The sequence below is a fragment of the Entelurus aequoreus genome, linkage group LG04, assembly GCF_033978785.1.
Source record: "Entelurus aequoreus isolate RoL-2023_Sb linkage group LG04, RoL_Eaeq_v1.1, whole genome shotgun sequence".
Classification (NCBI taxonomy): Eukaryota; Metazoa; Chordata; class Actinopteri; order Syngnathiformes; family Syngnathidae; genus Entelurus; species Entelurus aequoreus.
Window position 1 is genome coordinate 7,044,008 of NC_084734.1, and position 15,514 is coordinate 7,059,521.

Sequence of the window (15,514 nt, forward strand, 5' to 3'; positions counted from 1 at the left end):
CGAGGGCTCCGGAGCGGCGGGGGGATCCCCCGCAGGGTTGCACCTGGAGCGGACTTACCTGCCTCCTGTCTGGATCTGCATACCAAAAAGTGCGGCCCGGGCGTCTGGACTCTGACCTGCGCAACAAAGCAGAAAGGCGAGAGTGCGGGTGAGAGGTCAGAGGAGAGGCAGGGGGATGCGCAGGGAAAAGACGCCGTCAAGAGGACACATATGGCTCAGCTGGGGGAGAACCAGATGCCCCCCCACCCCCCCAACCAGAATGTCCGGATGAAACACAAGCCCAGAGTCAACATGCCACCTCCGTGACTTGCGAGGGAGCCACGATACTGTTGATGTCAGGAAGACAAACACGACTCTGATGCACAGCCTACAGTATCGCAGTTTGCCACTCACACGGCATTTTCACAAAAGGGAAAAAACTCAATAGTAACTACAATTCCTGGTAATTATGGGTAATCAGAACATTTTGGAAACCGGGAAACATGCTGGCTTGAATGTCCAGGGTGAGGGGAGTGTGCGGATGTTGGAACGGTCCAAATCGGATGAGGAATGTGGGATATGCAGTTGATTGTGATTTTCCCATTCATTGTCAATGGGGGGACATTCCTGGTAATTGCGGGTAGTCAGGGAATTTTCAGAACCAGAAAATGGCTTGAATGTGCAGGGTGAGCGGAGTGTGTGGACGGTTCAAATCGGATGAGGAATGTGGGATATGCAGTCCATTGTGTTTTTCCTATTCCTTGTCAAAGGGAGAAAATCACCGGACATTCCAGGAAAACTGGGAATTTGGGGAAAGGGTAAATATGTTTTGTGTTTGATATATCTGAAGAGTTGTGTGTGTGGATGTTTGAAAGGTCGGAATCACACTTTTTTTTTTTTAGAATGTTGGGCTTTGGACAACTATGAATATGTCCATTCATTTGAATGGGAATTTCCTGGAAATTTTGGAAATTTGGGAATTTTTGAAAATGTTAATACTAGAACAATTGTCCTAGATGATAAGAATGGGTTGGTGTTGGAATGTGTGAAATCGGTTGTAAAATACTGATGTAGTGACAGTTTGAAATGAGAATGGGTATTTCGGAATTCCTGGAATTTTGGGGTAGTCAGGGAATTTTCAGAACCAGAAAATGGCTTGAATGTGCAGGGTGAGCGGAGTGTGTGGACGGTGGAACGGTTCAAATCGGATGAGGAATGTGGATATGCAGTCCATTGTGTTTGTCCTATTCCTTGTCAAAGGGGAGAAAATCACCGAACATTCCAGGAAAACTGGGAATTTGGGGAAAGGGTAAATATGTTTTGTGTTTGATATATCTGAAGAGTTGTGTGTGTGGATGGTTGAAAGGTCGGAATCGCACATTTTTTAAAATAATTTTGGGCATTGTAGAACTATGAATATGTCCATTCATTTGAATGGGAATTTCCTGGAAATTTGGAAAAAAATGGGAATTTTTGAAAATGTTAATACTAGAACAATTGTCCTAGATGATAAGAATGGGTTGGTGTTGGAATGTGTGAAATCGGTTGTAAAATACTGATGTAGTAACAGTTTGAAATGAGAATGGGTATTTCAGAATTCCTGGAATTTTGGGGGTAGTCAAGGAATTTTCAGAACCAGAAAATGGCTTGAATGTGCAGGGTGAGCGGAGTGTGTGGACGGTGGAACGGTTCAAATCGGATGAGGAATGTGGGATATGCAGTTGATTGTGATTTTCCCATTCATTGTCAATGGGGGACATTCCTGGTAATTGCGGGTAGTCAGGGAATTTTCAGAACCAGAAAATGGCTTGAATGTGCAGGGTGAGCGGAGTGTGTGGACGGTGGAACGGTTCAAATCGGATGAGGAATGTGGATATGCAGTCCATTGTGTTTTTCCTATCCTTGTCAAAGGGAGAAAATCACCGGACATTCCAGGAAAACTGGGAATTTGGTAAAGGGTAAATATGTTTTGTGTTTGATATATCTGAAGAGTTGTGTGTGTGGATGGTTGAAAGGTCGGAATCACACTTTTTTTTTTTTTTAGAATTTTGGGCATTGGACACTAATGAATAAGTCCATTCATTTGAATGGAATTTCCTGGAAATTTGGGAAAAAAATGGGAATTTTTGAAAATGTTAATACTAGATGATAAGAATGGGTTGGTGTTGGAATGTGTGAAATCGGTTGTAAATTTTGATGTAGTGACAGTTTCAAATGAGAATGGTTATTTCGGAATTCCTGGAATTTTGGGAAAACCAGGTATTTAAAACAACAACAACAACAACAACAAAAAGAATAACTTTTGTCGTCCCAACTAACAGGATTTTTTTGAAGGTGGAATTGTCAAAGGCTGGAAAAATATGGACTGTGGAAACTTTCCAGGAAAGGGTGAAAATAGGGCTTCGGAAAACTGGTAATTCTGGTAACTCCTGGAATATTTTTTAAACTTGAAAATGGTAGTTTGAATGTCCAGGGTGAGGGGAGTGTGTGGGCGGTGGAACGGTTCAAATCAGATGAGGAATGTGGGATATGCAGTCCATTGTGTTTGTCCTATTCCTTGTCAAAGGGGAGAAAATCACCGGACATTCCAGGAAAACTGGGAATTTGGGGAAAGGGTAAATATGTTTTGCGTTTGATATATCTGAAGAGTTGTGTGTGTGGATGGTTGAAAGGTCGGAATCGCAATTTTCGTTAGAATTTTGGGCATTAAAGAACTTTGAATACGTCCATTCATTTGAATGGGAATTTCCTGGAAATTTGGAAAAAAATGGGAATTTTTGAAAATGTTAATAATAGAACAATTGTCCTAGATGATAAGAATGGGTTGGAGTTGGAATGTGTGAAATCGGTTGTAAAATACTGACGTAGTAACAGTTTGAAATGAGAATGGGTATTTCAGAATTCCTGGAATTTGGGAAAAATTAGTAAAGGTATATGGACTGTGAAAACTCTCCATGAAAGGGTGAAATTAGGACTTTGGAAAACTGGGAAGTTGAAAATGTGGATGTTGGAACGGTCCAAATCGGATAAGGAATGTGGGATATGCAGTTGATTGTGATTTTCCCATTCATTGTCAATGGGGGGACATTCCTGGTAATTGCGGGTAGTCAGGGAATTTTCAGAACCAGAAAATGGCTTGAATGTCCAGGGTCAGGGGAGTGTGTGGACGGTGGAACGGTTCAAATCGGATGAGGAATGTGGGATATGCAGTCCATTGTGTTTTTCGTATTCCTTGTCAAAGGGGAGAAAATCACCGGACATTCCAGGAAAACTGGGAATTTGGGGAAAGGGTACATTTGTGTTGTGTTTGATATATCTGAAGAGTTGTGTGTGTGGATGGTTGAAAGGTCGGAATCGCACATTTTTTAAAATAATTTTGGGCATTGTAGAACTATGAATATGTCCATTCATTTGAATGGGAATTTCCTGGAAATTTGGTAAAAATGGGAATTTTTGAAAATGTTAATACTAGAACAATTGTCCTAGATGATAAGAATGGGTTGGTGTTGGAATGTGTGAAATCGGTTGTAAAATACTGATGTAGTAACAGTTTGAAATGAGAATGGGTATTTCAGAATTCCTGGAATTTTGGGGTAGTCAGGGAATTTTCAGAACCAGAAAATGGCTTGAATGTCCAGGGTGAGGGGAGTGTGTGGACGGTGGAACGGTTCAAATCGGATGAGGAATGTGGGATATGCAGTCCATTGTGTTTTTCCTCTTCCTTGTCAAAGGGGAGAACATCACCGGACATTCCAGGAAAACTGGGAATTTGGGGAAAGGGTAAATATGTTTTGTGTTTGATATATCTGAAGAGTTGTGTGTGTGGATGGTTGAAAGGTCGGAATCGCAATTTTCGTTAGAATTTTGGGCATTGAAGAACTATGAATATGTCCATTCATTTGAATGGGAATTTCCTGGAAATTTGGTAAAAATGGGAATTTTTGAAAATGTTAATACTAGAACAATTGTCCTAGATGATAAGAATGGTTGGTGTTGGAATGTGTGAAATCGGTTGTAAAATACTGATGTAGTAACAGTTTGAAATGAGAATGGGTATTTCAGAATTCCTGGAATTTTGGGGGTAGTCAGGGAATTTTCAGAACCAGAAAATGGCTTGAATGTCCAGGGTGAGGGGAGTGTGTGGACGGTGGAACGGTTCAAATCGGATGAGGAATGTGGGATATGCAGTCCATTGTGTTTGTCCTATTCCTTGTCAAAGGGGAGAAAATCACCGGACATTCCAGGAAAACTGGGAATTTGGGGAAAGGGTAAATATGTTTTGTGTTGATATATCTGAAGAGTTGTGTGTGTGGATGTTTCAAAGGTCGGAATCACACTTTTTTTTTTTAGAATGTTGGGCTTTGGACAACTATGAATATGTCCATTCATTTGAATGGGAATTTCCTGGAAATTTTGGAAATTTGGGAAAAATGGGAATTTTTGAAAATGTTAATACTAGAACAATTGTCCTAGATGATAAGAATGGGTTGTGTTGGAATGTGTGAAATCGGTTGTAAAATACTGATGTAGTAACAGTTTGAAATGAGAATGGGTATTTTGGAATTCCTGGAATTTTGGGGGTAGTCGGGGAATTTTCAGAACCAGAAAATGGCTTGAATGTCCAGGGTGAGCGGAGTGTGTGGACGGTGGAACGGTTCAAATCGGATGAGGAATGTGGGATATGCAGTCCATTGTGTTTGTCCTATTCCTTGTCAAAGGGGAGAAAATCACCGGACATTCCAGGAAAACTGGGAATTTGGGGAAAGGGTAAATATGTTTTGCGTTTGATATATCTGAAGAGTTGTGTGTGTGGATGGTTGAAAGGTCGGAATCGCAATTTTCGTTAGAATTTTGGGCATTGAAGAACTATGAATATGTCCATTCATTTGAATGGGAATTTCCTGGAAATTTGGAAAAAAAATGGGAATTTTTGAAAATGTTAATACTAGAACAATTGTCCTAGATGATAAGAATGGGTCGGAGTTGGAATGTGTGAAATCGGTTGTAAAATACTGACGTAGTAACAGTTTGAAATGAGAATGGGTATTTCAGAATTCCTGGAATTTTGGTAAAAATTAGTAAAGGTATATGGACTGTGAAAACTCTCCATGAAAGGGTGAAATTAGGACTTTGGAAAACTGGGAAGTTGAAAATGTGGATGTTGGAACGGTCCAAATCGGATGAGGAATGTGGGAAATGCAGTTGATTGTGATTTTCCCATTCATTGTCAATGGGGGGACATTCCTGGTAATTGCGGGTAGTCAGGGAATTTTCAGAACCATAAAATGGCTTGAATGTCCAGGGTGAGGGGAGTGTGTGGACGGTGGAACGGTTCAAATCGGATGAGGAATGTGGGATATGCAGTCCATTGTGTTTTTCCTATTCCTTGTCAAAGGGGAGAAAATCACGGGACATTCCAGGAAAACTGGGAATTTGGGGAAAGGGTACATTTGTGTTGTGTTTGATATATCTGAAGAGTTGTGTGTGTGGATGGTTGAAAGGTCGGAATCGCAATTTTCGTTAGAATTTTGGGCATTTAAGAAATATGAATATGTCCATTCATTTGAATGGGAATTTCCTGGAAATTTAGAAAAAAATGGGAATTTTTGAAAATGTTAATACTAGAACAATTGTCCTAGATGATAAGAATGGGTTGGAGTTGGAATGTGTGAAATCGGTTGTAAAATGCTGATGTAGTAACAGTTTGAAATGAGAATGGGTATTTCAGAATTCCTGGAATTTTGGGAAACATTAGTAAAGGTATATGGACTGTGAAAACTCTCCATGAAAGGGTTAAATTAGGACTTTGGAATACTGGGAAGTTGAAAATGTGGATGTTGGAACGGTCCAAATCGGATGAGGAATGTGGGAAATGCAGTTGACTGTGATTTTCCCATTCATTGTCAAAGGGGGGACATTCCTGGTAATTGCGGGTAGTCAGGGAATTTTCAGAACCATAAAATGGCTTGAATGTGCAGGGTGAGCGGAGTGTGTGGACGGTGGAACGGTTCAAATCGGATGAGGAATGTGGGATATGCAGTCCATTGTGTTTGTCCTATTCCTTGTCAAAGGGGAGAAAATCACCGGACATTCCAGGAAAACTTGGAATTTGGGGAAAGGGTAAATATGTTTTGTGTTTGATATATCTGAAGAGTTGTGTGTGTGGATGGTTGAAAGGTCGGAATCACACTTTTTTTTTTTAGAATGTTGGGCTTTGGACAACTATGAATATGTCCATTCATTTGAATGGGAATTTCCCGGAAATTTGGGAAATTTGGGAAGAATGGGAATTTTTTTAAATGTTAATACTAGAACAATTGTCCTAGATGATAAGAATGGGTTGGTGTTGGAATGTGTGAAATCGGTTGTAAAATACTGATGTAGTGACAGTTTGAAATGAGAATGGGTATTTCGGAATTCCTGGAATTTTGGGGGTAGTCAGGGAATTTTCAGAACCAGAAAATGGCTTGAATGTCCAGGGTGAGCGGAGTGTGTGGACGGTGGAACGGTTCAAATCGGATGAGGAATGTGGGATATGCAGTCCATTGTGTTTGTCCTATTCCTTGTCAAAGGGGAGAAAATCACCGGACATTCCAGGAAAACTGGGAATTTGGGGAAAGGGTAAATATGTTTTGTGTTTGATATATCTGAAGAGTTGTGTGTGTGGATGTTTGAAAGGTCGGAATCACACTTTTTTTTTTTAGAATGTTGGGCTTTGGACAACTATGAATATGTCCATTCATTTGAATGGGAATTTCCTGGAAATTTGGAAAAAATGGGAATTTTTTAAAATGTTAATACTAGAACAATTGTCCTAGATGATAAGAATGGGTTGGTGTTGGAATTTGTGAAATCGGTTGTAAAATACTGATGTAGTGACAGTTTGAAATGAGAATGGGTATTTCGGAACTCCTGGAATTTTGGGGGTAGTCAGGGAATTTTCAGAACCAGAAAATGGCTTGAATTTCCAGGGTGAGCGGAGTGTGTGGACGGTGGAACGGTTCAAATCGGATGAGGAATGTGGGATATGCAGTCCATTGTGTTTGTCCTATTCCTTGTCAAAGGGGAGAAAATCACCGGACATTCCAGGAAAACTGGGAATTTGGGGAAAGGGTAAATATGTGTTGTGTTTGATATATCTGAAGAGTTGTGTGTGTGGATGGTTGAAAGGTCGGAATCGCAATTTTCTTTAGAATTTTGGGCATTGAAGAACTATGAATATGTCCATTCATTTGAATGGGAATTTCCTGGAAATTTGGAAAAAAATGGGAATTTTTGAAAATGTTAATAATAGAACAATTGTCCTAGATGATAAGAATGGGTTGGAGTTGGAATGTGTGAAATCGGTTGTAAAATACTGACGTAGTAACAGTTTGAAATGAGAATGGGTATTTCAGAATTCCTGGAATTTTGGGAAAAATTAGTAAAGGTATATGGACTGTGAAAACTCTCCATGAAAGGGTGAAATTAGGACTTTGGACAACTGGGAAGTTGAAAATGTGGATGTTGGAACGGTCCAAATCGGATAAGGAATGTGGGATATGCAGTTGATTGTGATTTTCCCATTCATTGTCAATGGGGGGACATTCCTGGTAATTGAGGGTAGTCAGGGAATTTTCAGAACCAGAAAATGGCTTGAATGTGCAGGGTGAGCGGAGTGTGTGGACGGTGGAACGGTTCAAATCGGATGAGGAATGTGGGATATGCAGTCCATTGTGTTTGTCCTATTCCTTGTCAAAGGGGAGAAAATCACCGGACATTCCAGGAAAACTGGGAATTTGGGGAAAGGGTACATTTGTGTTGTGTTTGATATATCTGAAGAGTTGTGTGTGTGGATGGTTGAAAGGTCGGAATCGCACTTTTTTTTAGAATTTTGGGCATTGGACACTAATGAATAAGTCCATTCATTTGAAAGGGAATTTCCTGGAAATTTGGGAAAAATGGGAATTTTTGAAAATGTTAATACTAGAACAATTGTCCTAGATGATAAGAATGGGTTGGTGTTGGAATGTGTGAAATCGGTTGTAAATTTGGATGTAGTGACAGTTTGAAATGAGAATGGTTATTTCGGAATTCCTGGAATTTTGGGAAAACCAGGTATTCAAAACAACAACAACAACAACAACAAAAAGAGATAACTTTTGTCGTCCCAACTAACAGGATTTTTTTGAAGGTGGAATTGTCAAAAGGCTGGAAAAGTATGGACTGTGAAAACTTTTTCTCCATGAAAGGGTGAAAATAGGGCTTTGGAAAACTGGTAATTCCTGGAATTTTTTTAAAAAATTGAAAATGGTAGTTTGATTGTCCAAGGTGAGGGGAGTGTGTGGACGGTGGAACGCTTCCAATTGCATGAGGAATGTGGGATATGCAGTCCATTGTATTTTTCCTTTTCATTGTCAAAGGGGAGAAAATCACCGGAAATTCCAGGAAAACTGGGAATTTGGGGAAAGGGTACATATGTTTTGCGTTTTATATATCGGAAGAGTAATGTGGGTGAATGGTTGGAATCGGGTTTAAAAATGTTGGCCATTGTAGAACTATGAATATGTCCATTCATTTGAATGGGAATTTCCTGGAAATTTGAGAAATTCGGGAAAAAAACGTGAATTTTTAAAAATATTAACACTAGAAAAATTTTCCTAGATGATATAAATGGGTTGGTGTTTGAATGTGTGAAATCAGTTGTTAAATATTGACATAGTAACAGTTTGAAATGAGAATGGGTATTTCGGAATTCCTGGAATTTTGGGAAAAATTTGTACTTGAAGAAAAACAAAGCAAATGTTGTCGTCCCAACTAACGGGAGTTTTTTTGAAGGTGGAATTGTCAAAAGGCTGGCAAAATATGGACTGTGAAAACTTTCCATGAAAGGGTGAAAATAGGGCTTTGGAAAACTGGTAATTCTGGTCATTCCTGGAATGTTTTAAAAATTAAAAATGGTAGTTTGATTGTCCAAGGTGAGGGGAGTGTGTGGACGGTGGAACGCTTCCAATCGCATGCGGAGTGTGGGATATGCAGTCCATTGTATTTTTCCTATTCATTGTCAAAGGGGAGAAAATCACCGGAAATTCCAGGAAAACTGGGAATTTGGGGAAAGGGTAAATATGTTTTGCGTTTGATATATCGGAAGACTAATGTGGGTGAATGGTTGGAATCGGGTTTAAAGATGTTGGCCATTGTAGAACTATGAATATGTCCATTCATTTGAATGGGAATTTCCTGGAAATTTGGGAAATTCGGGAAAAAATGGGAATTTTTTAAAATATTAACACTAGAACACTTGTCCTAGATGATATGAATGGGTTTGTGTTTGAATGTGTGAAATCAGTTGTTAAATATTGCCGTAGTAACAGTTTGAAATGAGAATGGGTATTTCGGAATTCCTGGAATTTTGGGAAAAATGAGTATTTGAAGAAAAACAAAGCAAATTTAGTTGTCCCAACTAACGGGAGTTTTTTTGAAGGTGGAATTGTCAAAAGGCTGGCAAAATATGGACTGTGAAAACTTTCCATGAAAGGGTGAAAATACGGCTTTGGAAAACTGGTAATTCTGGTCATTCCTGGAATTTTATTTTTTTTAATTGAAAATGGTAGTTTGATTGTCCAAGGTGAGGGGAGTGTGTGGACGGTGGGGATTGTGCAAGTTCAAAAATGACCCCAATATTAGAAGCATCTGTCAGTATGATTGAGTAGAATCGTGCATCATTCACAAGTGAGGAAATAAACATATTGTTTATTTAACACCGCTGACAATATCAATAAAATAAAAAAGAGCTTGGCATTATTATTATTGTAGGGAGCCTCTTTCTTCTGGTGAACTCTGGAGGTCTACAAAGAGCATGGCAGAAGGCTGTGGAATACCATGTGTGGCTCTGGGTGCTGTGGTCCTCTCCTTTTTACAACTGATTTACATAACTAAGGTGTTGCTGTAGCTTGTAGGGTTGTACGGTATACCGGTACTAGTATAGCATCGCGGTACTAATCAATCAAAAACGGTACTATACTCTGTTTGAAAAGTTCACCATATTATTTCTTTTTACGGGCATGACGGCGCGTGGTCACGTGGTGCCATTGCTGGTTTTACGAGCGGAGGAGCATGTTGGGCAGCGCACACACACAGAGTACTTGCAAGCAGACACAGTGTGTAGACAGAAAAGGGGAGAACGGACGCATTTTGGTGTGAAAAGTCAAGATAAAGGTGAAGTTATAACACTGAAACGCCCTCAGGAAGAGCTGCTTTAACACATGGCTAGCTAGCTGTTTTAGCTACTTCTAAATCACTAATCCTGGTCTCCATGGTGACAAATAAAGTATGTTTCTTACAAGTACCATTATCACTGGAGGGCGAGGAATAGCTAAACATGCTTCACTACACACCGTAGGAGGACACAATAGCTCACCGGCGTCACAATGTAAACAAATGCCATGGGTGGATCTAGACCTGACATCCACTGTAATGATACCAAATACAAAAGCGTATATAGTCGATACTACTATGATTACATCGATATTTTTCATCAGAAAATCTTTTTTCTTTTTAGAATTCATACTATGTTTATAAAGTCAGTAAATACGTCCCTGGACACATGAGGACTTTGAATATGACCAATGTATGATCCTGTAACTACTTGGTATCGACATGATCCATACCTAAATGTGTGGTATCATCCAAAACTAATGTCAAGTATCAAAGAAGAGAAGAATAAGTGATTATTACATTTGAACAGAAGTGTAGATAGAACATGTTAAAACAGAAAATAAGCAGATATTAACAGTAAATGAACAAGTGGATTAATAATCCATTTTTACAGTTTGTCCCTCATAATGTGTACAAAATAATAGGTGTATAAATGACACAATATGTTACTGCAGACTAATTAGGAGTCTTTGTTTGTTTACTTACTACTAAAAGACAAGTTGTCTAGTATGTTCACTATTTTATTTAAGGACTAAATGACAATAACAAACATATGTTTCATGCACACTAACATTTTTTTGTTTTAAATAAAGCCAATAATGACATTTTTTGTGGTCCTATTTATTTAGAAAAGTATCAACAAGTATTGAAATACATTTTGGTACCGGTACCAAAGTATTGGTAGTAGCTTGTTTACTTGCCATGCAGTCATGTGTTCAGCTTCTTTAGTTGTACTAGTGGTGTTCCTCAAGGTTCCATCTTAGGTCCTCTCTTGTTCGTCATTTGGTCTATTCGACGTGACAGCAGATTCTTCAGAACACGAGCGTGCTGTCAGAGAAATCATCTTTGACTTTCTTGTTCTGCAGACAGTCCTCCAAAACAGCAGAGCGAGCGCTCCTGAAACTCTTGACACAATAAATAGACCCAAATCCAATGTCTACTGTAGAGGACGCAGGTTTCCCACGATACACACATGCATATTGGTCTTTAAACGTTGTAGAAATGTGGCCCCCAAAACTATTTAGTTGAATATCCCTGCAGTAGAACCTCGGTTTTCGTATCATTTGGTTTTCAACAACAATCTCACTATTAAGTTAGATCCACTATGGACTGGACTCTCACTATTAAGTTAGATCCACTATGGACTGGACTCTCACTATTATGTTAGATCCACTATGGACTGGACTTTCACACTATTATGTTAGATCCACTATGGACTGGACTCTCACTATTATGTTAAATCCACTATGGACTGGACTCTCACACTATTATGTTAGATCCACTATGGACTGGACTCTCACTATTATGTTAGATCCACTATGGACTGGATTCACACACTATTATGTTAGATCCACTATGGACTGGACTCTCACACTATTATGTTTGATCCACTATGGACTGGATTCTCACACTATTATGTTAGATCCACTATGGACTGGACTCTCACTATTATGTTAGATCCACTATGGACTGGACTCTCACACTATTATGTTAGATCCACTATGGACTGGATTCTCACACTATTATGTTAGATCCACTATGGACTGGACTTTCACACTATTATGTTAGATCCACTATGGACTGGACTCTCACTATTAAGTTAGATCCACTATGGACTGGACTCTCACTATTATGTTAGATCCACTATGGACTGGACTTTCACACTATTATGTTAGATCTACTATGGACTGGACTCTCACTATTATGTTAAATCCACTATGGACTGGACTCTCACACTATTATGTTAGATCCACTATGGACTGGATTCTCGCACTATTATGTTAGATCCACTATGGACTGGACTCTCACTATTATGTTAGATCCACTATGGACTGGACTCTCACTACTAAGTTAGATCCACTATGGACTGGACTCTCACTATTATGTTAGATCCACTATGGACTGGACTTTCACACTATTATGTTAGATCCACTATGGACTGGACTCTCACTATTATGTTAAATCCACTATGGACTGGACTCTCACACTATTATGTTGGATCCACTATGGACTGGATTCTCACACTATTATGTTAGATCCACTATGGACTGGACTCTCACTATTATGTTAGATCCACTATGGACTGGACTCTCACACTATTATGTTAGATCCACTATGGACTGGATTCTCACACTATTATGTTAGATCCACTATGGACTGGACTTTCACACTATTATTTTAGATCCACTATGGACTGAACTGTCACTATTATGTCAGATCCACTATGGACTGGACTCTCATTATTATGCTAGATCCACTATGGACTGGACTCACTATTATGTTAGATCCACTATGGACTGGACTCTCACACTTTTATGTTAGATCCACTATGGACTGGACTCTCACACTATTATGTTAGACCCACTGTGGACTGGACTCTCATTATTATGTTAGATCCACTATGGACTGGACTCACTATTATGTTAGATCCACTATGGACTGGACTCTCACACTATTATGTTAGATCCACTATGGACTGGACTCACTATTATGTTAGATCCACTATGGACTGGACTCTCACACTATTATGTTAGATCCACTATGGACTGGACTCTCACTATTTTGTTAGATCCACTATGGACTGGACTCTCACTATTATGTTAGATCCACTATGCACTGGACTCTCACACTATTATGTTAGATCCACTATGGACTGGACTCTCACACTATTATGTTAGACCCACTATGGACTGGACTCTCATTATTATGTTAGATCCACTATGGACTGGACTCACTATTATGTTAGATCCACTATGGACTGGACTCTCACACTATTATGTTAGATCCACTATGGACTGGACTCTCACTATTTTGTTAGATCCACTATGGACTGGACTCTCACACTATTATGTTAGACCCACTGTGAACTGGACTCTCATTATTATGTTAGATCCACTATGGACTGGACTCTCACTATTATGTTGGATCCACTATGGACTGGACTCTCACTATTATGTTAGATCCACTATGGCATTAAAAAAAAAGATGTAAAAATGAGCGATCATCAATCTTCACTTTGGTCACTTGATTGACAGTCACAGCACCCGAGGGTCTCGTGAGATGAACTTAAAGTTAAAGCACCAATGATAGTCACACACACACTAGGTGTGGTGAAATGTGTTCTCTGCATTTGACCCTTGTTCACCCCCTGGGAGGTGAGGGGAGCAGTGAGCGTCAGCGTTGGCCGCGCCCGACAATCATTTTTGGTGATTTAACCCCCAATTCCAAGCCTTGATGCTGAGTGCCAAGCAGGGAGGTAATGGCTTCCATTTTTATAGTCTTTGGTATGACTCGGCCGGGGTCTGAACTCACGACCAACCCATCTCAGGGCGGACACTCTAACCACTAGGCCACTGAGCAGGTAGATGACGCCGGCTGCCGCCAGATCATTATTAAGAAAAAACGACCGACAGGAAGGTGAGACACACTTTTTATTTCAGCAGACTCTTGCAAAACTCTAAAGACCGACTGCACAGTTCCCGTCTTCACAATAAAAGCCCTGCCTTATCCTGCATGTGCTAACAAAATGAGAGTCTCAGAAAGCTGGCGCGCACAAGCTAGCAAGCTAGGGAGTTTGCCGCCAATGTATTTCTTGTAAAGTGCATTAACCAACCATTGTTCTCCTCCATTTGAAAATGTGGATGTTATCATCACTACTGTCTGATTCATCATCACTACTGTCTGATTCATCATCACTACTGTCTGATTTATCATCACTACTGTCTGATTCATCATCACTACTGTCTGATTCATCACCACTACTGTCTGATTTATCATCACTACTGTCTGATTCATCATCACTACTGTCTGATTTATCATCACTACTGTCTGATTTATCATCACTACTGTCTGATTCATCATCACTACTGTCTGATTTATCATCACTACTGTCTGATTTATCATCACTACTGTCTGATTCATCATCACTACTGTCTGATTCATCATCACTACTGTCTGATTTATCATCACTACTGTCTGATTCATCATCACTACTGTCTGATTTATCATCACTACTGTCTGATTCATCATCACTACTGTCTGATTCATCATCACTACTGTCTGATTTATCATCACTACTGTCTGATTCATCATCACTACTGTCCGATTCATCATCACTACTGTCTGATCCATCATCACTACTGTCTGATTCATCATCACTACTGTCTGATTCATCATCACTACTGTCCGATTTATCATCACTACTGTCTGATTCATCATCACTACTGTCTGATTCATCATCACTACTGTCTGATTCATCATCACTACTGTCCGATTCATCATCACTACTGTCTGATTCATCATCACTACTGTCTGATTCATCATCACTACTGTCTGATTCATCATCACTACTGTCCGATTCATCATCACTACTGTCTGATTCATCATCACTACTGTCTGATTCATCATCACTACTGTCTGATTCATCATCACTACTGTCTGATTTATCATCACTACTGTCTGATTTATCATCACTACTGTCTGATTTATCATCACTACTGTCTGATTCATCATCACTACTGTCTGATTTATCATCACTACTGTCTGATTTATCATCACTACTGTCTGATTCATCATCACTACTGTCTGATTTATCATCACTACTGTCTGATTCATCATCACTACTGTCTGATTCATCATCACTACTGTCTGATTTATCATCACTACTGTCTGATTTATCATCACTACTGGCTGATTCATCATCACTACTGTCTGATTTATCATCACTACTGTCTGATCCATCATCACTACTGTCTGATTCATCATCACTACTGTCTGATTTATCATCAGTACTGTCTGATTTATCATCACTACTGTCTGATTCATCATCACTACTGTCTGATTTATCATCAGTACTGTCTGATTTATCATCACTACTGTCTGATTCATCATCACTACTGTCTGATTTATCATCACTACTGTCTGATTCATCATCACTACTGTCTGATTTATCATCACTACTGTCTGATTCATCATCACTACTGTCTGATTCATCATCACTACTGTCTGATTAATCATCACTACTGTCTGATTCATCATCACTACTGTCTGATTTATCCTCACTACTGTCTGATTCATCATCACTACTGTCTGATTCATCATCACTACTGTCTGATTTATC